This window comes from Mastigoproctus giganteus, chromosome 7 (genome assembly GCF_048544385.1).
Source record: "Mastigoproctus giganteus isolate SK-2022 chromosome 7, ASM4854438v1, whole genome shotgun sequence".
Lineage (NCBI taxonomy): Eukaryota > Metazoa > Arthropoda > Arachnida > Uropygi > Thelyphonidae > Mastigoproctus > Mastigoproctus giganteus.
The window spans coordinates 70,379,555-70,404,059 of record NC_143581.1 but is presented as its reverse complement, the minus strand read 5'-3'; the positions used below and the strand labels follow the sequence as shown (position 1 = coordinate 70,404,059).

At 35.5% G+C, this 24,505-nt stretch overlaps 1 long non-coding RNA gene across 1 annotated transcript in view; it reads left to right on the top strand.

The window, feature by feature from the left end:
- The window catches only part of LOC150082987 (uncharacterized), a 116,477-nt gene extending 94,910 nt beyond the window's left edge, over positions 1 to 21,567 (top strand). Inside the window, exon 3 of the long non-coding RNA XR_016547146.1 lies at positions 21,092 to 21,567. This is a non-coding gene — a long non-coding RNA (uncharacterized LOC150082987). The remainder of the gene's footprint in view (positions 1 to 21,091) is intronic.
- Positions 21,568 to 24,505: the final 2,938 nt, after the last annotated feature.

The window sequence follows — 24,505 nt, the reverse complement described above, 5'->3', positions numbered from 1 at the left end:
TGGCTTTTTTTGACCAGTGCATATTATTCTTCAGGCTTTTTTTTCAATACCTTGCAGCATTTTCAGAACAAAAAATACTCTCAATTCAGCATGCATCACTGGAGTCCTATTAGAATCACGAGCACTACATTGTTCTGCAAATTTATTAGTCTCAGAGCACACTAGATTGATTAGTTCTTCATCAAAAAATAAAGCAAGTCTATGGGAGTCTTGTTTTCGATGCGCAAACCTGGCCATGCAGCAAATGGAAATCTTGGAGGTGGCAGGGGGAGGTCTTTAGTAGTGCAGTCAATTTTGAACCACTGTCTAGCATCTAAAACACCGACATCACCATTTTCTTCATCAGAATAAAACCTGAAAAAATTCATCAGAATCGGATCCAATTCACAATATGAATCATCACCAATCTCTTCTTCACTACTCATTATATGAATAAATTGAAAAAATCAAGTGGAACACACAAGCAGTAACCTCCCACCACAAGCAATAATCATGAACTAACTACATTCTGACATTGCTGTACAATATAAGTAAAATGAAAGCCAGTCGTCTGCTGCCAGGCGTAAGAAAATCCCGGGAAAATACGTTTCAGTCCTAAATTTGGAGGCATTATTGTTTGCTTACATCCTGAGATATCTTATGTAGTTTCAAATAACCTTTAAAACTAAAAATGAGATATCTCGGGATAATCCATTAAAGGGTTAAAATGTTAAACGTGTTTGGATTCTTTTCATACTAAACCCCTTTAACCTCGCTCAAGCCAAGGATGTTTTCACATAAAAAAAAAAAAAAAAAAAGCCGACCGGGCTAGCCGGGTGGGTAAAGTGCTTGCCTGGCAACTCAAAGGTCGCGGGTTCGAATCTCGCCTCGGGCTTGGATCAAAGTACTGCAAAAACCATGGGAGGTGCATTATGGCCACAGAAGCCGATGCGCCAACAACTACCAAAAAAAAAAAAAATCTTCTTTCGTATGTACAGGATGCACACACTGCTTTTTTTTTTTGCTGATGTTGTCTAAGCTTGTTTCCTTACATCAACTGCCACTACAAATACTAATAGCAGATTTTCTAAGAGATGTCTCAATTTCTGAATTGCTGTTATCCACAAGTCTTTGTTATGAAAAATCAATGTAATATTAAATGATATCTACTCTCAGAAGAAAAGATAATTTCTACATTTTAAAACTGAATTGGACCTTGTTTTATTTGGTATGAATAATCTGAATTGCATTCTGCTATAAGGCTGAAAATACATTCATATTATCTTACAATGAGAACTGAACAACACAATTTTAGATATTCTTACTTCAAAATTTCACCTGTTGTGCAAATGCTAGCTAATATAGCCCACTGTGTATAAATATCATCTTCTATGGTGGAATACTACTGAAAATCTCAACAAATGAAATGTAAGAATCAGAATACACAGTTTCTTTATTTATCTAGAACTGTTTGCTTTTTGAGCGGGAAAGCAGGACAAAACCAGCTAGACAAGCAATTACATGTGACTGATGGTTTTAATTTTGGGGTTTCATCATGTTAAATTACTGCTTCCACAGCATGTAAGTAGATTCCTTCATAACTCTTGCCACTTACAAAGATATCTTTGTAAGAGATCATTTTATATGTGCATCTAACTTGTAGACTAATTTATTTTTCAATGAATATTACCGATATATAATATATAATACATAATTATACAGATATCTAATTATATTGGTTATGATTTCAGCATTCCATAGATCAGCGTTTCTCAAACTGTGTTCCGAAAAAAATCTGAATTAATAATTAAAAAAATAAAAATAAAAAATAAAATAAATAAATTTTGCATATTTGTAGCGTACACCACTTTTCTATCAGTATACACTGAGTGATCACTGAATTATGACCACCTACCTAATACTTCGTAGGTCCTCCTTTTGCCCCCAGTATAGCAGCTATTCGACATGGCATTGATTCAACAAGATGTCGGAAGCTTTCGACATCTTGTTGAATCAGTAGCGGGCTATCATCCTGTCAACCTCAGGTATGGTGCCAAAGACCCTACATAGCAGCCTAGCAGCAATAAGTCTACCAGCGAACACCTACAAGGAACTCCAGGAAGTTGCAATCCTGAACACCTGTAGGATAGTCAGAGTTCCTCGGCCAATAGTAACACCAGACATAACAACCACCCTGTGTACTTGGTAGCACTACCCATCACAAGGTGGAACCCCCAATTAGGGAGAAATAATATAAGAGCAATAATAAGCAGGCTTCTGAGCCCATCAGAGACTCAGAAGCCTGCTGAAAACAAAGCTAAACAGAGGGAACACAGTTAAAGCCATAAACACCTATGCATTCCCAGCGCTAACATACTCCTTCGGGGTCATAGATTAGACTAACACCGATATCATGAGAAAGACAAGGACAATGATGGCCAAGAGCTGACAACATCCTCTTTGCTCCTTGGTATGGCCAACCAAGCTGTGTGTAATGTAATTAGCAATGCAGGTATGGAGGTGATTGGTGTATCCAGATGCCTGATATGCCTTTCCATAGTGTCCCACAAGTGCTCTATGGGATTGCTATTGGGGGAGTTCAGAGACCAATCAATATGCTAGAAGTCAGAACTGTGTTCCTCAAACCATTCCTACAAGTGCCCGATGGCTCGGCACATTGTCACCTTGGAAGACACCATCGCCATTTGGGAAAAAAGTGTAACATAGCAGGGTGTACACAGTAAGCAAGCAGTTGACGATAGCGGAGACCACTATACGTTGTTCCACATGCACCAGGGGGTCATCCAAATTGCTGCCAGTGAAAAATGCCCCACACCATGCAGCCGCCTCCACCGGCCTGCACTTTTAATACCATGCACGATGTAAAGAGCCTCATGTTGTTGATGCCAAATCTGCACATGACTATCCATGGTGTGGAGTAAACAACATGACTCATCTGACCAGCACACCTTCTTCCAGTCTTCCTAACATGAAACTTGCATGCTCTTTGCACTAGGTGAGTCTTTTACGCCGATGAACCTTGGTTAGAAGAGGATGCCGCAGGGTTTGTCTGCTGGTATAGCTCATACGTGCAACGCATGGTCATGCCAGATATTGTTCCGGGTTTGTCCATGTTGTATTGGGTAGTCAACTCTTCAACAGTGATGCGCCTATTTGTGTCTGTCTGTACGAGTTGTAGGACCTGGCACTCACCTCTAACATGAACCTTTTGCTGACTGTTGCAGTTTTGCTGTCGGGTCGTTGTTTGACCATTTTGACACCAGCCCTGGTACACTTTAGCTACAGCGGCTCTCGAGCACCCCACCAGTTCAGCTGTTTGGGAAATCAAGGCACCAGCTCGTCGAGCACCCACAATCTGTCCTTTATCAAAGTCCAATAAATCCTTCCTTTTACCCATCACGCGCGGAATTTTACTACCTACTGAACCACTGACACCTTATCTATGCTATGTAGGTTGACTAACGCCGCACTCTCGTACCTCAAGAGGTCAACAGGTTGCATTCAGTTTTCATAGGGATGGTCATAATTCAGTGATTACTCAGTGTAATATTTAACAATTTTTTTCCGGTTACTAATATACTGCCACAGACTAAAAATCAAATAGGCCGTGGAACACTATTTTTAGGGGCTTTGCATAGAGAAGTATACGTAGGGGTAATGACACCTACAAAAAAGTAGCAGTGGTGATCTAGTATGCCATATATGAGGGGGAAAGCGAACCGATATCATAACTAAACTCACTTCCTTGTATAAATTTTTTTTGATAATTATTAGTATTTCGAAATATTTTTATTAAAATATGTGACCATGGATTTGTGGTTGAAAAAACTAACTTTAAAACGAGAGCAAAATACTTCTAGTAGTGCAACTGTGGTCAATGAAAACGAACACAATATTATCACACTTTAAAGTGAGGATGAACAATAACAGCCTTTTTGTTCCCCAAAAATCTGAAGTGAAAAAACAGGAACCAACCAATAAAAGACCAAAACGAAAGTATAATGACAGTTATTTGAATTTCGGCTTTACATATTTTGAAATAAAGATGCTCTTGATGCACAGTGCATCATATGTAATAAAATATTAGCAAACAGTTATTTGGAGCCCACTAAACTTGTGTTTCGTAAGTGTTCCATGACTAAAAAAGTTGGGGAAATGCTCCCAGCATTTCCCGGAGAAATACGGGAAATGCTGCCGTATCAGAAAAAAGAAACAGATATACACATTTGAATGTGCATAAATTTGAAAATAAAATAAAAAAAAGTCTTTTAATACTGCAAAAAGGCACTTTCCAGTAAATTTTAAAAATATTCAAAATTATCAATAATTGATGACTGTTTAAAAGATGAGCATATGGATCATAAACTGCATTTAAATCACAATAAACCAAAAGGCTTCAAAGAAATATGCATGCAATAGTCCTTAAATGCACTGCTGAAATATAGGTTCTGATTAAATTACCTTACCAAAATCATTTTGCTTCCTCATTTTAATATAAATTTTACCCATCTGTTTCTATTTTGCTCCCTGCATTTACTACCAGTACATTTGGAGGTGAAATAATCATGTAAATACCTAAACTACTGCAAAGAGTCACAAGAAAAGTAAATTATGATTAAACTAAAGTTCTACCAGGCAGAGATTTATTGCATCTTCAGTTAAAGCTTTGTGGGATGTTGATTATTCTATCTATACCGAACATTTTGGACAATAAATTCTGACTCCACATTTTGTTTTTAATGTGCAAAATTGCCGAATCCCTTACTTTCCATATCTGCTTGCTGAACTGGTACCATTAACATTTCTTAAATTTTTCAATGACATATTTCTTCTGCAGTGGATAACACTACACATTTTTATTTTACAGACACAACTGCAATGCAATTTTACTTGATGTTGCTAAATGAAATGAAAGCATGACATGCTTCATTCCTATTAACTGTAAATTAAATTTACTTTATTATTAAACTATTTTAACTGACGTTAAATGAATAATAGCTGTGTGCGGTGCTGTCTGCTAGATCTTTTATTGGCTTGAATAATAAACATCCCATTCTATAACTAACGTACATGCATGCTCAAGAAATGAACATATGAGGTGTAAGCCAAAAGTTTCCAAATTGGCCATGTGGTGTGCTAGCCACATAGTATAGCAGTGTGCTATTTGATACAGTTGAACTAATTCATTCTGAGTTAGTGTGGTGTGGCAAGTTTTGCACCAATAGGATGTTTGCTTTTGTGCAATTGGTGTTTAAGTGTGTTTCTGTTGAGTGTATTGTGATTTTTGTAGCCAAGTAAGATGGCAGATGTAAAGGAACAACAAATTTGCACCTGATTTTGCCATAAAATCGGGAAAACAGTTTGGAGACTTACTAAATGCTTAAACAAGTGTTTTATGGTGATGCTATGGGTAGAACACAAACCTTTCATTGGTATTCACATTTCCAAGGGGGCTGAACTTTGGCTGAGGATTCTGAGCACACAGGGTCATCCATCATCAAGTCATCTGTGAGGAGATGGCATACGATTAACACTATTTGTGACATTCTAAGCCCATTGTATGGTACATGCCAATGCATTTTAAATGAAAATTTAAAACCCAAGGACTTTGCAAAATTTGTATCCCCTTTGCTGATGACAAATAGAAACAGAACTGGCTTTCTGTGTGCAGGGACAGAAACTTCCTTTCTAAAGTCATAACAGGGGATGGAAACTGGGTTTATGGTTATACTCAAAAACAAAGGCAGCAGTACCCCCAGTGGAAAAGTCCATCATCTCCATGTCCAAAAAAGGCAAAGCAGGTCAGATCAAATATCAGGAGCGTGTTCACTGGTTTTTTCGATAATGAGGGAATTGTTCATCAGGAGTTCCTTTCACCAGGCCAAATTGTAAATCACCAGTTCCACATCAGGATCCTAAGGCATTTCAGGGGAGAATGTCAGAAGAAAATGTCCAAACAAATAGTGCACCCAGTATTGGATTCTGCATCAAGACAATGTGCGAGTTCACACGGCTGCCGGTTCAGCAATTTTTATGAGAAACAATGGTCTCAAACCCTCCTCATTCTCCTGACCCAGATACCTGTGACTTCCTCTTGTTCCATAAAATTAAAATCTAATTAAAAGGATGAAGATTCAAGCTGAATCACCGAAAGTGCTGGACAGTATCATGAAACAAGAGTTGAGGTGATGCTTCAAACAATGGGAGAAGTGCTAGGATTGATGTATAAACTTTGGAAGGGGACTATCCTAAAGGGAATAATGCCAAAGTGTAACTAATGTAAGTATAAATTAATTTTGTTTGCCCCAGTCCAAGAAGTTTGGCTCACACCTCATATGATCTATTTATTTCTGTATTTGATGGAATTCTCATTGTAGCCTAACAACAACAACAACAAAAAAAAAGAATATGGTGTTAAAATACAAAAATGCAGCACCTGTGACAATAAGGTTTATGCTTGTGCAGATTGGCTATTTTTAGAAATCTGTAGAAATTTTGCACAGAGGACAAATGAGCCCACATTCCAGTCTATTCCCTATATTTAACAATCACCTTACCAAAAGTTACACTAAAATATTTTAAGCAATTTCTCATGCCCATAGCACATTTAAAGTTTTAAAAATAAACAAGTAAAAATATAAATCATACCTTTCCAACCATTATGCTGCATGTATGCATTATAGTTCCGCCTTTCTGATTTGCAATCACTTTGAATTCTGTCAGAGAGACCCTTGCATTCTTCACTATTATACTTTTTAATAACATTCAGTGGAATTTCATGTAGTGATCTTCCAATATATCGATTCCTATCTGGCTTGTACTTGTTCTGGGAATTCCTGTGTTTATATGGCAAATGACCATCAAACTTTTTGAAGTCCTGGTGTCTGTAATTGGACCACTTCTGCTTCCAGTTCTGCAAATCTCTTCTGTTGTTTTCCACATACACTTTCTGTAACTCATTTTCTCCATCCTTCCAACCATTACAAGATTTATGTTTATGTTCAGATGCATAATCCTCAATGTAATGATGGTGAGAATAATGGGCTGTACTAAAGTCACTACCTCCATTACAGTAATGAAGATCTCTTTGGGATACATTTTCTCTAAAATTTAGATAGTGGCTTTCTTTAGAATTATAGTGATCCTCATAAACACAAGCACTGCCATTACATAGTTTTCCATCATACCTGCTATAATGATTACCGGAAGTCACAGTTTTATCTGAAGATTTAATATCAGAAATTTGTCTTTTTCTTTCTGAAGGAATCACTTCAAGGCTACAACCATTCTTCAAGCACCTATCTGTATTTGCCGATCTAGTAAATTCTTGCTCAGAAGATAAGCTATCTTTAATTCGATAGTGTGTGCTACTGTATGACTTTGAGGACATTATTGGACTATCTTTGGAACTAGAAAATGGTTTAGTATTCACAAAGCAGCCAGTAGTGTGGCAAAATTCTTGGGATTTTTTGCAGGAAGTCAAACAGTTACTCGAATCTCCCTGAGGAATGGAATCAACACCACTATCTAAAGTGTATCTTTCTGGAGATGAAAGAGATGAGGATGAAGAAGATGATGATGAAACTGTACCCTGGCTACTATAACCTTTTTCCGTGGCACCACTAAAATCTTCCCTTCCAGTGTTAACTCCTTCCTCTCTTACAATCCCTGAATTTGAGAAGGTAGAAGAGTCCGAAGGATAAGGCACATGAGTAGTATCAGAGTTTGGTGTGTCATTAATTTCTGCTATGTTGCACTGTGTATTACAATTATCTACACCTCGCAGCCAAACTATAGTGTAACCTTTTTCTTTTCTTTGAGCATTTTGCTGATGCCAGCTACATACATTTGTGCCACTATCCTGAGATAGAGAAATTTTCTGCTGAGGTGAAGTTCCATTTGACAAAGAAGCAGAATGGCAAAAACCATTATTTAATTTTTGAGCATAAGAAGAAAGTTTGTCATGACTATCACACACATACTGAGAAACAGAAACATGGCCTACTGCATCTGTTGGCTCCAAATGTCCATTTTGAAGTTTAGAGGGTGTTGTTATTACTGATCGTTCTGTTGCATGTTCTAAGGAGAGAATAAAAAAAAATTAATTTCTTCACATTTTGTTTCTGCATTACAGTTCATTTTGTTTTTAAGTATTGATAAGATAAATATTAAAGCTGAGAAATTGCAACACTACTTACTACAGTATTAAATTATATTTCTAAAGAATACTATCTGTTTAGCGAATCCCTTATTTTATGATAAACAGATAAGTAAATCTGATATGAAAAGCTTAATCTCTTGTATATAGAAAGAGAGATAACACAGTATTTTGAAATGTTCCAAAATCCTGAAAGTCTACATAGAGTGTGAGCTGCAGCACACAGACTTTGGTGTACTACACTATATGATCAAAAATATCTGGACCACCCAATGTTACTGTTCATACATTATTGTTATTTGGTTTTTTAGGAGCATTAGCAACTAAGGTCATATTGCTCCGGTGGTCATTCTCTGACCTTTCCTCATCCTCCATATTTGGTGGTCATGGGCTTGAACCCCTGTCTAATCAAGAAGCGTATGCTAAGCACTGCAGCTCCTGCCCACCTAGCTACAGAGGTGCCGATGTTCATACGTATCAGCATAAATCTGTAGGTGTGCCTCTCCATAAGCATGTTACAAACCAATATGGACTGCAGATCGGAAGTGAACTTAATAAGACACTCAATAAGTAACTTTACTGTGGTGCGTGCAACTATGACTCATCTGACCCACCTAAAATTAACTCTTTGATATTCAAAGATGGAAGATGTCAGTTGATATCTTAATGGCAAGAAGGTTTGGACAGTCTCACAAACTTAAGAAATGTGTTTGACAAACCATAAAGAGTTTAATTCATGCCTCGTGCATGTTGTCTGCACAAAACGGAACAGGTCCGGTCCGAGAGGCCACAGGAACACCCATCAGTATGTCAGCCATCTGCTCGGCAGCTATTTTTTTTGCTATTTTTTTTTAGGAGCATTAGCAACTAAGGCCATATTGCTCCGGGAATATGCGGTGGTTATTCCCTGACCTTTCCGCATCCTCCGTATTTCGTGGTGACGGGCTCGAACCTCGGTCTAATCAAGAAGCATGTGGTACACACTGCTGCTCCTTCCCACCTGGCTACGGAGGCACCTTGCTCGGCAGCTGCACATTGGACTAATATCAGAGCCATCAATGCGAAATAGCATGTGGAGTGGTGTCATTCCAACCTTCATGGGATCTAGAATAAACAAAGAAGGTGCTATGGAGTGATGAATTGTAATTTCTATCAGAGCATACTGTCTTGAAGCTATATATATATTGTTATATATATCATAAAATGATATAAAGAATATATTCAAAACAATATACTGTTATATATTGTTTTTAATTTTGCTTCTTGTCAGGTTAACTGCCAACTCTTAATAAACTATCTAGAAACCTTCTGTCTGATCAATGATCGCCAGTATGGATTCCGTCAGTGTAGATCCACTGGTGATATTCTGGCTTATGTTACCCATTTATGGACAAATTCAATGGAAAAGTTCAGTGAAACACAAGCAGTAGCTCTTGATATCTCAAAAGATTTTTCAATCGTGTTTGGCATAAAGCTCTTCTAAACAAGCTTCCATCTTATGGTTTGCCAACTTTTTTTTGTAATTGGTTATCCAGTTTTCTCTCTGAACGCTCACTGAGGGTGATGGTATATGGCTCTCTGTGTTCTAATTTCTCCACTAATGCCAGTGTTACTCAAGGTTCAGTTCTTTCCCCCACTCTTTTCCTCTTATATATTAAAGACCTTCTTCCATTGGCCACAAATCCTATCCATAGTTTTGTTGATGATAGCACATTTCATTCCACTTTCCAGTTTGAGAAACCTTGCCATGTTCAATCAGCTTCAACTTCTCGAATATCCACTACCAATTCCTTAAATGCCGATCTCCAGGTAATTCTCCAGTGGGACAAAGACAACTTACTTGATTTCAATCCTTCTAAAACTCAGTCCCGTTTTATATTGCAAAAAGGATTCTTCTGCTCCTATGCTTATCTCTGGTGACACTCCGATTTCCAGGCAAGATGATATATCACTCTTGGGGATTACCCTGACTTCTAATCTCTCTTGGCACAAGCATATTACAAATATTGCTTCCTCTGCATCTAAAAAACTTGGTTTTCTCTTTCGCTCTCGGCATTACTTTTCTTCCAAACAGCTGTTCACTGTACAAATTGGAAATCCGCCCTACCATGGAATACCGTTCCCACATCTGGGGGCGGTGCTCCCAAAACCTCTCTCTCAAGCTTCTAGATTCCATTCAGATGAGGGCAGTTAGGTTAATTAATGGCTCATCTCTAACAGTCTCTCCTCTCTCTGTCTCATAGACGTACTGTTTCTGTTGCATGCCTTTTCTACAGATACTTCCATGGGCACTGTTCTTCCGAGTTGGCTTCTATAATTCCCGCTCTCTCTTTCAAACAATCTGAACACATGCCACCAGCAGCCAACATCCATTTATTGTCCATCTTCAACCTTACAGAACCAACTTTTCATCTTCCTCGTTTATTTATTCAAATGCCAATCTTTTTTGGAAGAACAACCTCCCTTCATACGTATTTCCTGAAAATTACAGTCTAATTACTTGAAAGTTCAAGTCTAATGACAACAAATATCTTCTTTCATCTTTTCAACCTCCAACCCATGCATGGTACTAAGTACTATAGGTTCTAATACCTCTTGTGTTTGGGGGCTCATAAAAAAAAAAAAAAAAAAAAATTGTTACAAAAATAATCTTACCGGTTGAAGGGACTGTTAATGTAAGATAAAGCTACAACTAAGATTCAACTTCCATTTTACAGTGCTTTGATAAATGCCACTGCAAGTTTGTAATTGGACCCCCCCCACAGCAAAAATTTATATTGTTCAATTTGTAAAATTTTCTAAGTGATAAACAGGGGTATGTATATATTTCAAAATCAAAGTGGAGTGGTCAATCTGCTTATGTCATATATGATTTAAGTATTAAACACTATTAACACACAGCTATTAACACATTTGTTGCTTCCCCAAGTAAATATGCGGTTTTGAGATTTTAATATAGTTGGAGGAGGGACCACACTACTTTTTTTATTCCAATTTGACAGAAAAAAACTGGATATTTTTATCAAGCAACCTCTCTGGAGGTTGATTAATTCAGTCATAGTGAAAAGAAAACCCAAAAAGGCCATCATCGGAAAAGTTAGCAGAAAAAGTATTAAGAGTGATATTAATGTAAGTTTTAATATATTTTTTTAGTACAATTTTTCTTTCATTATCATATTAAATTTGTGTATGTGCTCAAGTTAAAAAACTTATGTTAAAATACTATATGGCAAATATCAACTGAACACTTAAATAATTGTTATGCAGCTGCTATTCTGCTAACAAAACAGCTCATCTGCTCAATTACAGGAAAGCATAATTATAAGTACATAGTGTTTGTTGTTTAACCTATGATGAAGATTGAAAAAAGATTCACAATATAAAATAACTATATTCTATTTTATTAAATGTAAGTAGATTCCAAATCAATTAAACTAAGTGCCACATAAATTGAAAAGTTGTTATTCCACAGTTCCTAGTTACATACATGAAAAATAATGCCATTCATCTATCACATCTTGGCAATTATAAATTATGTACGATCAAGTGAAACTTTCTAAAGCAAGGCATTTTACCAGTTGTTCAACCTGTCCAACACAGTTTAATTGGTACAGGCAACCCCCATATACCACGGTACTCACATAACAGAGTTTCGCTCTAATATGGTTAGAGAATTTCGGCAAACCATGCATAACAGAGAATTTTTGAGAATTTGTATGGGGGAACCCTGCTATTATGGTGGATGTAATTTTTCAACATTTCCACTCTTTTTGAATCTCCGCTGTTGACTTGCTAGTCAAAAATAATTATTGAGAAATCTATATTTTATTTTGTTGGGAAATCAATGTGTTATGTTTGCGCTATTGAACTTGTGGAAAAAAAAATCTAGATTTCAAAGTTTTATTGCTATTGGATAGCACACCAGGCCATCCAAAAGATTTGTCACCCAAACATTGAAGTTCTTACCAGCACAGTTGTACTAGGTTAATACAACTTCTTTCATTCAGCCATAAGATCAAGGTATTATAAAAGGTAAACTGCAGCCCTTATCATTATTATCCCACTGCAAGATGGAAGCCTCCTCAACAATTCATGCCGAGGGAAATGGACCATAATCTGCCACGCTGGTCCAGTGCGGGTTGGCAGATCGACCGTATTTAGCAGTTAGGGATTTGAACCCCAGTCTACTCAAAGAGCATGTGCTACTGCACCCCCACCCCTGACCACTCAGCTGTGGAGGCCGTTTCAAGGCATTATATCCACCTTTAAAACTCATTACATCAGAAAATTGTTACAATGGATTTTGGAAAATATTGATTCCGAATCTATTGAAGTAATGGAGGCATGGAAACATTGTAGACTGTATTAGAATCATAGCTTTATCGCTGTAAGAAGTAAAACGTCAATGTTAAATGCATGTAGAAAAACGTATGGCCAGAGTCAGTTCATTCTGGAAATATGGTTGAATTATCATAAAATGGAATTGGTGTGATAATAGAACTTGCTATGTCGGTAGGAGGGGAAGGTTTTGATGATATGACTACTGAAGCCCTCGTGGGTAGTACAGTTGATAGAATCTCCCTCCTCCCCACACCGGCTGGTAAAGCCCTGAGTTCAAATCTCGTCAATGATGGATGGAATTTTTATGGGTCTTTTTCACAACATGGCTGAGTTAGTTGGGCTCAGGCGAGGGTAGCATGGTTTTTTCTCCTGGAAACTTGGGTTTTTCGTTTAGAAAAACAGAAAACCGACTCCAGAACATGCAATTTATAGACAATATACAGAGTAACATGGTCTTAGTCGCCTATGCTCCTAAAAAAAATTAACTGGTGAAGTGGATTTGGTGGAAATGGCATCAGAGGTATAATCAAATCAATTCAGAGGATGACAGTGCAGATGAAAATTCTAAACTTCCAAATTTTACAGTAAAAAGCATACGGGAAGGTAAGCAATCAGAATCTTATTTTTTGAATGCAAATTCTTGAATGAAAGGAGCCCAAAGTTCAAAAGGAAGCTTCAAAAATGCTTAGTTCCATACGATGAAATTCACAAAGATTTATCAAGCAAATGCAAACAAACCCAGATTACTGATTTTTTAAAGAGAGCAGAAGATACACGAAATCTAGAATGGTGTATTTTTGTTAACGAAATAGTATTTTTGCTATCTTTTGGAACGTAACCCCTCTTTTGTACTTTTTCTTAGTTCCGTATAACAGTTTTGCACAACATTTTATAGGAACCTAACTACCGTGTTATATGAGGGTTACCTGTATTTGTCAGCTTGGCAATCGAAATGAGTCATTTTCACTAAAACTCGTATCATATTTTTACAATAGTTCAAGGCTGCATGCATTATTCAAAGGGCAGGATGTTGGGAGATATATCACGCACCTGAGAACTACAAAACAAGTGATATTTACAGAGGATTATTAGAGATATTAACTACTGAGTGTAAAAGTAGGTAAGTTGCCAGTTATGGATGGCATTTATCCAGTCATACTGAAGGAGCATTAAACAACCATTAAGGTTAATTATCAAGTCATTGCTGAATTCAAGGATAATTCCCTTTGATTGGAGAAGTACACATGCCTAGTCAATTAAAAAAGGGAGTCATGGAGTCTACAGTCGGGGTGCATTACAGGATCATCTTGAGAGCTACAATACTGCTTGCATTGAGGATTATATATTTAAACATGAGCAAGGTGTCTGACAAAGTCCCATTATGGGAGCTTGCTATACAAACTTGAGCACACTGCAATTATGGGTAAGGGTCCTGAGGTGAATTATGGCATAGATGAAGGTATAGATTCCTATGCTTATAGGAGGCAGAGATTTATAACTGGGATTCTTCTAAGTTCAGTGCTGGGGCTACTCTTGTTGCTAACATTCTTGAAACATATCAGTGAGAGAACGTTGATATCTAAAGAAGGTATAAAGGTCAGGATGGTGGTTAACAATGCAGGTCAGTTTTAGCTATTTCATAATGATTTGGACAAGGCTTCCTGAATGATAGAAGAAATGGCAATTACATTTTAATGCTGCCAAACATAAGATCCTGTTTTAGGGAACCAATAAACTTGAAAATAATTTATACAATGATAGGGAACAGAATTGGGTGAGAGAGAGACTTGGCTGTTATGACATAATCAGATGCAAAGGAAGGCATACAATGTCTTATCAGTGATAACCCTGCTTATTCCAGGATGCAGGATATTTAAAAAACATGGCATTTCCCAAATGTAGATCCTTACATTTGGTAGCATTAAAATAAAACTGCCATTTCCCCAACTATCCACAAAGCCGATATAAATAATTTTCCCTCCTCACATAGAAATAAGAAGCTCAGTCTGATATACAATATTAATCACCCACCATAACCTTTATATCACCTGAAAATTTTAAAATAATACACTTTACTTCCTCATCTCTCTTATTTAAAAAATTGGGAACAAGGTTAGCATTGGCACCAAATGTCTCTCAGAACATGGAACAGAAGCCCTAGCCCTGTATTTCCAACATGGTTGCCACTCGCCACATGTGGCAAATTGATAAAATGTTTTATTTTTATTTCTACAAATTTTATTTCTGAAATTTGATTATGTGCTTATGCATTTGCAGGATTAATAACTTAAATGTCATTAATTTTCATTAAACACATGACCAACACCCATACTCAGAATCTAATGCACAGATTCAACCTTGATTCCCACACCATGCTTTTGCACTATGGGCAAGGCCAATAAGCATGGTGCTGTCTTCGAAATTAAAATGTTGTATTGTATTGTATGTTAGCAGCATTAAATGCATTATTTCTTATTCATTTCTAAGGCACAAACATAGCGAATGTTGTACAAATATTTCCCCTCAAATACTGGTAAGCATTGTATGTGTAAAGGTATCTGATTATTTATTAAAATATTTTTAGCTTATTTCAGATATGGATAGATTTGTAACTAGGAAATGACCAAACATAATGGAAGAAAGGGGTAGCCTAGTTATAATGTTGTAGTACTTCAGCAGAGACAGCGAAGTAAAAAAAAAAGGAAGGTTGGGAAAAAAAAAAAAAGAAAAGAAAAAAGGAAGTCACCTGTAAATTTCATGCCAAATGCAAGATGGAAATGAACGAAACACCTGTATGCATATTGTGCAGAAAAACATTTAGCGAAAACACGGTGGACAGTTTGGAAAAAAAGAAAGGAAAAAAAAAAAAGCATTTTCAAAGAGTGCAGACTGAGTTTAATAACAAGTTTCTGATCAGTTAACAAATTCCATTTCACAAAATAGCCCATCTGAAGTCAAAATTCAATGACAACAACAAAATTTCAAACAATTTTTAACACCTTCCGAGTTAGTAACTTTGGCTAGCTACAAAGCGTCGCAGATCTTAGCTTGGGAAAAATAAAATAAAAAAATAAATTCAGGCAGGAAGTTAGTATACAAAAAGTGATAATGCAGAAAGTTTGAAATCTAGAGCTGAGTTATCAAACAATTGCCATCGATTGCAAGATGTGGCTCAAAATCTTGTAGCTCAACTATGTGCTCATTTATAGAACTGCTTATGGCTCTGGATGAGTCAAATGATATTAAAGATACTGAATAGCTGAATTTTTGTATTTGTTTTCTGTCAATAAACCTAGATTTTCATGAAGAAATTCTTGCAGTTTGTGGACTAAAAGACCACCCTCATAGCACCAACATGCTTGAAGTATTTTGTAACGTTGCTAAATACTTTAAAGCAGATGTGAAGAAATTGGTTTTGGTAACATCAGATGGCAAACCATTGATGAGCCTTCTGACGCAGCATTTAAAAGAGAATGACTTTAATGGCAATGCTTTGGTCTCATTCCACTGCATTTTACATCAAGAGAATCTTTATGCTTAGATGATGGACAGTGATACAAGTGATGACCACATTTATCAAAATAGTGAATTATATTTGAGGTAGCCTCTGAACTATCGACAATTTTCAGAATTACTCAATGAAATGGGGAATGCTGGATATAACAATGTGGTATATTTTGAAAATGTATGTTAAGTCGGTGAAAAGTCTTGCAACAATTCACTGCTAACACCAGTCTAAGACTTCCTTGTTGTTGTTATTTGGTTTTTAGGAGCATTAGCAACTAAGGCCATATTGCTCCGGGATATGCGGTGGTCATTCCCTGACCTTTCCGCATCCCCTGTATTTGGTGGTGACGGGCTCGAACCCCGGTCTAATCAAGAAGCGTGTGCTACGCACTGCTGCTCCTTCCCACCTGCCTACGGAGACGCCTACTTCCTTGTTAGAAAAGAAAAAATAACCTTTTCGGTGTTGGGCAATGTGACTTGCATTTTTTGACTGATATTACTGCCCATTTGACTGATCTGTACCTGAAAATTGGGGGGGGGGGGACTAATTTGCAATTTGGCACAATTCGTACCAGAATTCATATCAAAACTGAAACTTTTTGTCATATGAAAGTTAAAGATTTTACACATCTTCTGAACATGGAGCAATATGCAGAAAAGCCTGATTTTGACAATCAGCATTAAGTGGAATGGTTAGAAAATTTACTCTAGAAATTGGAACTGTAATTTTACAATTTTGAAAATTACAGAATTATTTTTCAATTCATGCTTGATCCACAATTCAAAACTCTCTCAAGAACTTGAGAGTCGATTAGATATAATAATAATCTGATATAATAATACTTCAAAGACTCATCAGTTAAAAGACAATTCGATTGTGGAGATGTGGTCAAAAATTTTGAATAGACACAAGTTCACTGTTATAAACTTAATTATTCAAAGACTGTTTTTGATGTTTGGAGCCACTTGGCCCTGTGGATAGTTTTTCAGTGGTAACTCTTATAAAATCAAAATATAGGTTACAAATTCTAAGTTATAATTTAGAGGCAGAGTTAAGATGCGTAGTAACTGACGTTTCCTAATTTCTGTGAACTAATTAATGCAAAGATTTGTTAAAGTATCCTATTAATTTTTATTAATAAATAATTAAAAACATTAATGAGTGTTCTTTACATTATAGAAAATATTATTAATTATAAGTGTGTGTGTGTGTGGCAAAAATGTTGACCCTTTTCCCACAAGTCTTGAGAGTATGTGAAAACCGTTGGACACTGCGACGATAGCCACATTACAAATCCCAAATTATGGATGAGATTTGCTGATATTTTCCTGATATGGCTATCAGAAGAGAGAGATAAAGTACAAATCGATCCTTAAAACAGAAAATATTTCATGGATGCGTACACTGAACAGAAAGACATGTTGCTTGTGATATGTGCTAGAAAGCAAACAGATAGAGGATAGACTAAATTATTCCATAAACACAAAACAGCATAAAACCTGAAAAGGTCCTCCCATTTATAGTTGCCAGGACAAACAAGAACTGAAGCTGACTTCACTATTTCTTGTGAAGAATGAATATCCAACACATTTTACCAAAGGTATAATATAGGAAATATATAACTTCAAGAATCTACCACACCCAGATCATTCAACTCAATTCATCAGAAATGGAAATCCTGTTTCCCCACCCCAAACCACTCAGCAGGAACTGAGCAGGGGGGGGGGAGAACTCCCCTTCCAAGAGAACAAGAAAATGTAAACAGTTTTCACTGACTCCCACTCATGGACAGAAGCAATTTAGTTCAAGCGTCACAAAAGTGCAATAATCACCACTGTAGTGCCCTCCAGGAAGACTATGAATATAGGATAATATCAATCGCTTACCCTATTTTTTAAGGAAATATACTTGAGTGAGCAAATTCCTTTGATAAATTTGCAAAACCTTGCAAGGAAGTTTCTGGTTTTAGCTGCACCAAAAACAAATAAAGTAAAATTAACTAACCATCTAATTGACCATTGAATTTAACCAAGCTGCTAGCTTTAACTATTCAGAGTTAACTTATTCTAGTAATTAACAACTTGCTGATTAAAAAAAATCTATAATCCAGTCTACACCTGAAATTTGAATATATGGTTGTAAATTATTTCTGGAATAATTTAAAAGAGTGAAAATTTTGTCTTCATTTTCATTTTACTAACTCCTCTCAACCAATATGTGGTCTACAGACCACATATTTGAAGTCTTTCCTCACGTGGAATTCCCATTTCCAGATCTCATCAAATGGGTTATGCATCTTTTGACCCTTTCAAGAAACAGCACCTTAAAATTACTTTGTATGGTGGGATTATGACCTCACCATCTTTACATGTGAATGACAATTGGACACCATGGGGTTCTCCTTGCTGCATGTGTACTTAACATCTACCAGTAAAACCATTATACCCCTTTCTTTTCCCTGTACTGTTTTTAATTCAATCCCATAAAGTGTAACTGGCCCAGTGAGAACAAAGATATGTCCAAATGATGAGAGACCAAGTTAAGATGGTTACAGACCTTGTAAACTAGGCACATCTCAGGGAATGATCTGATTGAAGTGGAAAGTGTGTGTTGGGTTAATTTTATTTTGTGGCTGTTATTATCCAAGTTAGACCTTGCATTTTGTTGCATTAAAATACAGCTGTCACTTTTCTGATCATAACTGAAACCTTTTTGAGTCACCCAGAAGGAGCACCAAAGCCCTTCAGGATACTTCAGATAGGCTTCAAGAATCGGGAAATCTTCTCTCATTATACTTTAAATTATTCACCATGCATGGATTTAAGGTTAAAGCTTGTTTTTATTCATTGCTTCTTCCATCTTTAAGCAGGCATTTGAAATAATTTCCATCTATTCTGATTACATCTTATGTGGATGCAATTATTCCTGAAAAATATCCCAGATAAGAGATTTAAATTAAGCTACGCTATTATATTGTGTCAGTTTTAAATGGTACTTTAAGAGATCTACAATTTTCGAATTATCCTATTTATTATATTCATTATTCTGTTTTTATTTGATTAAATTCAAAACGTTGATTTAAATTCAGATTGAGGACACAGATTCTCTACAAGAGAAAATCACAATAATCCAGCACTTGTCTGATTTTATGAATATTAGCGGGTATTAGTTGGACAGTTGTCTGTCCAACATGTCTATTAAAGTTTCGAGACAACAGGATTCCCATAATGTTTTTTTTTATAATGTCAATGGACTTGAAGGATGACCAGTATAGTGGCAGCTATTCCAGTCCCACAAGGTAACCATCCAGTGGAACTTATCTAGACTCATTGCCTCTACAAAGTTGGGATGCAACTTATTTCAGTTGTTCAACAACCCACTACCTACCATAAGAATAATTCAAAGTTTGTTTCTTAAGTACTTAATAAGTTAACTTTAAATTATTCATGTGGTATAAGAGTTTCATTATGTAATTAATCTAATTAACATTTTTAAGATGTGTATATACATATAATTAAGAAAAAATAATGAGTACAAGAATCCTCCCAATTGAAGATTTCAGACAATACAGTTGTGTATTTGTGTACTAAAATTTTACAATCAACTTTTTAACCCCCCAACCTACAAAGTAACTACACTATGAGGCATCATTATACTGTGTCCATAATTCCAGGTATTTTCAGTTGATTTGTTGTCTGCTAGATAAAACATTTTAGTTTCCAGGAAAAAAACCAAACGACCCTTGCTATGGACTAGCTCAGCCATGCTGTGGAAAAAAACTCCATTAAAATTACTTGCTTCACCCGAAGAGATTTAAACTCAAGTGTTTACCACTGACTGGTGAATATAACCACTCATTACCTGCAAGGGCTTAATGGGTGACAACAGATTTTGGTAGTCTAGGGAACCTGGTAACATATTTTTTGAAGTGCTAAAAACTTGAGCTCCAGGACTGTGTTACCAACAATAATTGCATTGTACCAAGGTTGCCAGTCTGCCATGCTAGTCTTTAGGGCACAAAAGAGGTATCTGTTTATAATGCTATGTAAACAAAATTGATGCATGCGTAACACCCATCAATACCATACTTACCAGAGATAAACAATTAATTTTCTTTGCACACGATATTAATAAAATTGCAGCTCATTGAGGTCCAGATCCCTTTCTGGTATAAAGGTATAAAATTAATAAAACAAAATAAATTATGATAGTATACTTTTATTTACTTTTATCACAGAACAAGAAAAAAGTTCCGTTTGAAATCAGGTGTGATTGATTTTTTTAAATGTCACATGCCAGATTAAGGGAACTATCGAAACTGGGAAAGTATAATAATTATAGTATGCAAAAAAAAAAAAAAAAAAAAAAAAAAAAGCTCCTTAGGTCCAGATTACTCATGGTCTTTGAAAAGTTGTTGGTGGTCTTCTCCCAATTGCTGGACCCAAAAATTACCATGTCTAATGTACAGAAATATTGAAATATTAATTAACACTTATTTCACCTTTTATTACAAATACTGTATTCATGATGTATAAAATGAAATTTATATGTATATGTTAATTTAATGTACAGAAACATTAATTACTTTTTGAAAAGTAATTAATTAATTAATTACTTTTCAAGAATGTATCTCCTGTGGTTGGGGAGGGATACCTGTATTTATAGTTTAGAATCAGGGCTGGTAGTGGATGTAATCTTCATAATTCTAAAGTTATTGTGAATGGCAATTGTACTTTTCTCCAATTAAGCAATTAGCATAAATTATCTCACTAACTTCTGTCAAGCTATTTGTCAAACACATTCCTTCCTCCTATGCAGGGAAATGGGAGAAATTTAATTCTTGTAATTCCTACCAACAGTGCAGTCAGTAAAAGTTTTCTACAGCTGAAACCAGAAAGTGCTGATGTACCGTTTCTGCATAGCAACTCACCCCAAAATTTTTTTCATTATTATTAATTATATTATGAATATATATATATTTTTTTCATTTTAATAATTTACATTTTTTTTGTTATTATGCACAATAAAAATTTAAAACAAAATTTTTTGATACATCATTTCACCTCTCCCCCTATATTTTGTAGGTAAAAACAATGGTTTGTGTGTGGTTCCAGTTACTATGGGGTGTGGATCTTCTAATTCAGTGAACTGGCTGTGGAGAGGCAATAAGAATTTGCAGCTGCTGTTTGCAGTAATGCCAAAAATTTCCAACTCAAAGGATAACAAATTGTAATACATTACTGCTGCTACTGTAGAGAGATGACTTAGAGGAACAGGTACACCAAAACCACAAGTAGACACTGGTAAAGGGAGATTTCAGCACACACTAAAAATGCTGAAGAAGAAATACTTCATGCCATTCAAGTATCTCTTCCACATCACATAAATGTTACAAGTGCAAGCATACGAAATACATGGAAGACATTTGATGATTTTACAGTATGCCTGTACAAGAATTGTTGCAACATATGAATACATGCAAATACTTTTGTTAGCAGTTCATTTTGCAATGTACATGTGATCCTCAACTTCTAAGCCACGTTTTGGTTACAGATTACCCGTGTTTTACAAGAAATTGAAATTCAACTCTTGAAACACTCGTACCTGGACCAAAGAAAACCTGCATAAGACTTTCAGTACTCATTACCAATATATCTTTTCCTTTAATGTTTGGTGGTGTGATGTTCTTGGGGATAATCTTATTCATCCATATATGATCTAGCCGACAGCAAGAGTGCAGTAGTACATGCTCTTTGAGTGGGCTGTGGTTCAAGTCCATGAATGCTAAATATGATTAATGATTGTATCATGATTTATTGTAAATTCTTCTCACTTGGTGGTGGTGCTAGAGAAAAACAAGAATGCATATACACCTGACCCCCGCTTAACGCTGATAATTCGTTCTGGAAAAACAGCACTAAGTGAATCTGCGCTAAGCGAGCACCGCATTCCCATAAGGTAACATGTATTTGTGAGTTGCCATATGATATTTCCTAATCAATAATAAACGGTAGTGAAAAGATGCACAAACGTCTGTCAAAATATTTAATATTCAAATATTTGTACGTATAAAATATTCTGCATTACACATGTATATAATTATGTGGTAACTACTTACGTATCAAAATTAAACTTAAAATTCCAATTAAAATCATGAATTTAATTGATCTAAATTGATGAATTTAATCATGAAAAATGTGTCGATTTTGGATGGAACTTTGGCCCTCTTCCAAATAAACTAAAAGGGGTATTAATTTTAAATCCCTCGCAGCGTTACCACCTAACAATAAAGTCAACCGATCCTTCGCCGCTTTGAAACCTGGCATGTTTTTTTTCTTCTTTCAATATGAAACTTCTTTTAAGCATTTGTTTCCATAAAACTCCTGCTTCATCTATGTTAAAAACTTGTTGAGAAGTATAACACATAATACCCCTCTTCAATAATTTTAAGTTCTTTTTTGAAAGTTTCGACTCCTTGGTCTGCACTTGCGGCTTCTCCCTGGATTTTAAATCTATTCAACCAGCCCTTACCAGTTTTAAATGGTTCCATATTTTTTTTTTTTTAGGTGAGTTTTCTTCAGATCATCATATTGGCTAATCTCTCTCTCTCACTCTCTCTCTCTTTTTTTATAATATTTAACTTAACTGAATTCTGCATTGGATATTATCTTCAATAAAATTAGTTAAAGCCTTTCCATTTCAATCCTAATAGCTGGCCTAGCCCTAGTTGCTTGCAGTGGAACAGCTATCTTCCCTGCTGCTAAAATTAATTCTTTATATTTTTTATAATTGTTCTTACAGTTAAACTTGCAAGTCCTAAATTATGGCACACACCCGCTTGTCGTTGACCGGAATCGATTTGCTTCAAAATGTCTAATTTAATTTTCAAATTCAGTCTTTTTCTTACATTTATAGTCTTCGTACTGTGCCCAGACATTGTTGCTTTTTCATTCTTATCAGCCATTATTAACTCTTTGAAAAGGTAACTGAGTTGGTTGCATTAATTACGATACAATGTTCGAGTAAACTGTCCGTTATGCACGATGTCTAATAGTGTACTGAGTGATGACTAGACTGCGGATAAATGCATATAACGCAAATATTACAAGCAATATACTTGAAAATTTTTTAAATTAAAATGTTGATCTTGGAACTACGTAACAAGTCTCTGTACTGCAATTAAATTAGCATGCGAGAAAATTTCACTGAGCATGGGAAACATTTTAATGCTGATTTGCCATTCATTTTCAAGCTATCGACTCCATCAAATGAAATGATTTCGTTTAAATACGCAAAAAATGCAATTTGTAAAAGATAGTGATCTGTGACAGTGTTATAGTCAGACACGGGTTATAATATAAGAACAGCGTTATAGCGAATCAAAGTAAAGCGAACTGCGTTATGGGGGCCTGTTATTCCTGAAAGAACTTCCCACACAACTATTTGTGGAAACTGTTAGAAGACATATCCCTTGAAAATCAGTAGAGTGGTATCTGTGTGGTGGCGCACCAGCCCACCCGTCCTATAATCTTTCCAATTTTTTTAAATATGGCATATAATAGCTGTACAATGATCAGCATATTCGCCTAACCTCACATTCTTTGATTACTTTGTGTGGGGATTAAATGAAGTTCATGGTTTATTCTATGCATATTACCACACAAGACAAACTAAAGGAAGCTGCTGAACCATTAAAAAAGTCCTGAAGATAAGATAGAAGTTTGATGACATGACAGAGAATCATGGATTTGTTGTATCGAATGCTACATTGAGCAAAATGGAGGTTAGCTAAAACAGCTGCTTTAGAAGTTGCCCTTTTAGAGGTTTATTTCAGTTTTTTTTTTTTTTTTTTTACATTTTGTAATTTATGATTAATGTTTAATACACACTTTTGAGATATATATATATACACAGAATGTTTTCTTATTTCTTACATGTGTTCATTCCTAAGTTTTAATTTTGAAAGTACCACCAAATCCTTTGATGGTACTTTCAAGACATGTTCAATTTGAAATAATTTTAGAGATTGAGTTTTAACAAAGCTGGTTAAATAAACTTAACATGTGAGTTATGAAATTAAATATCTGAAATATTTTGAATTAATGTAGCAACACAGGCACAAGCACTTACTTTTTGAAACTGTGTGATTTCTGCTTGAGGTAGATGATAATCCATTTCTCTACACACAAAATAAAATTACACATTTTAAAATTTTAGCTATCTTCACAATATTATAGTAATTTGAAAAAAATTGACATTTCATCATATACATTTAGTAATTTCATTTAAAAATTTTGACTGCTCAGTTTATTATTTACTTTATAATAAGTATATAAAACTTTTAATTATTAAAACTAGTTTATTATGATTTAGCAACTTTTGAGAAAATCTTACAATTCTACAAGCTTTAGAAACATTCACTTTGGATAGTAATCAATTTTTAAATGAAACCAAAACTTTAAAATTCAATAACAAAAGTAAATAAACAACTTTCCACA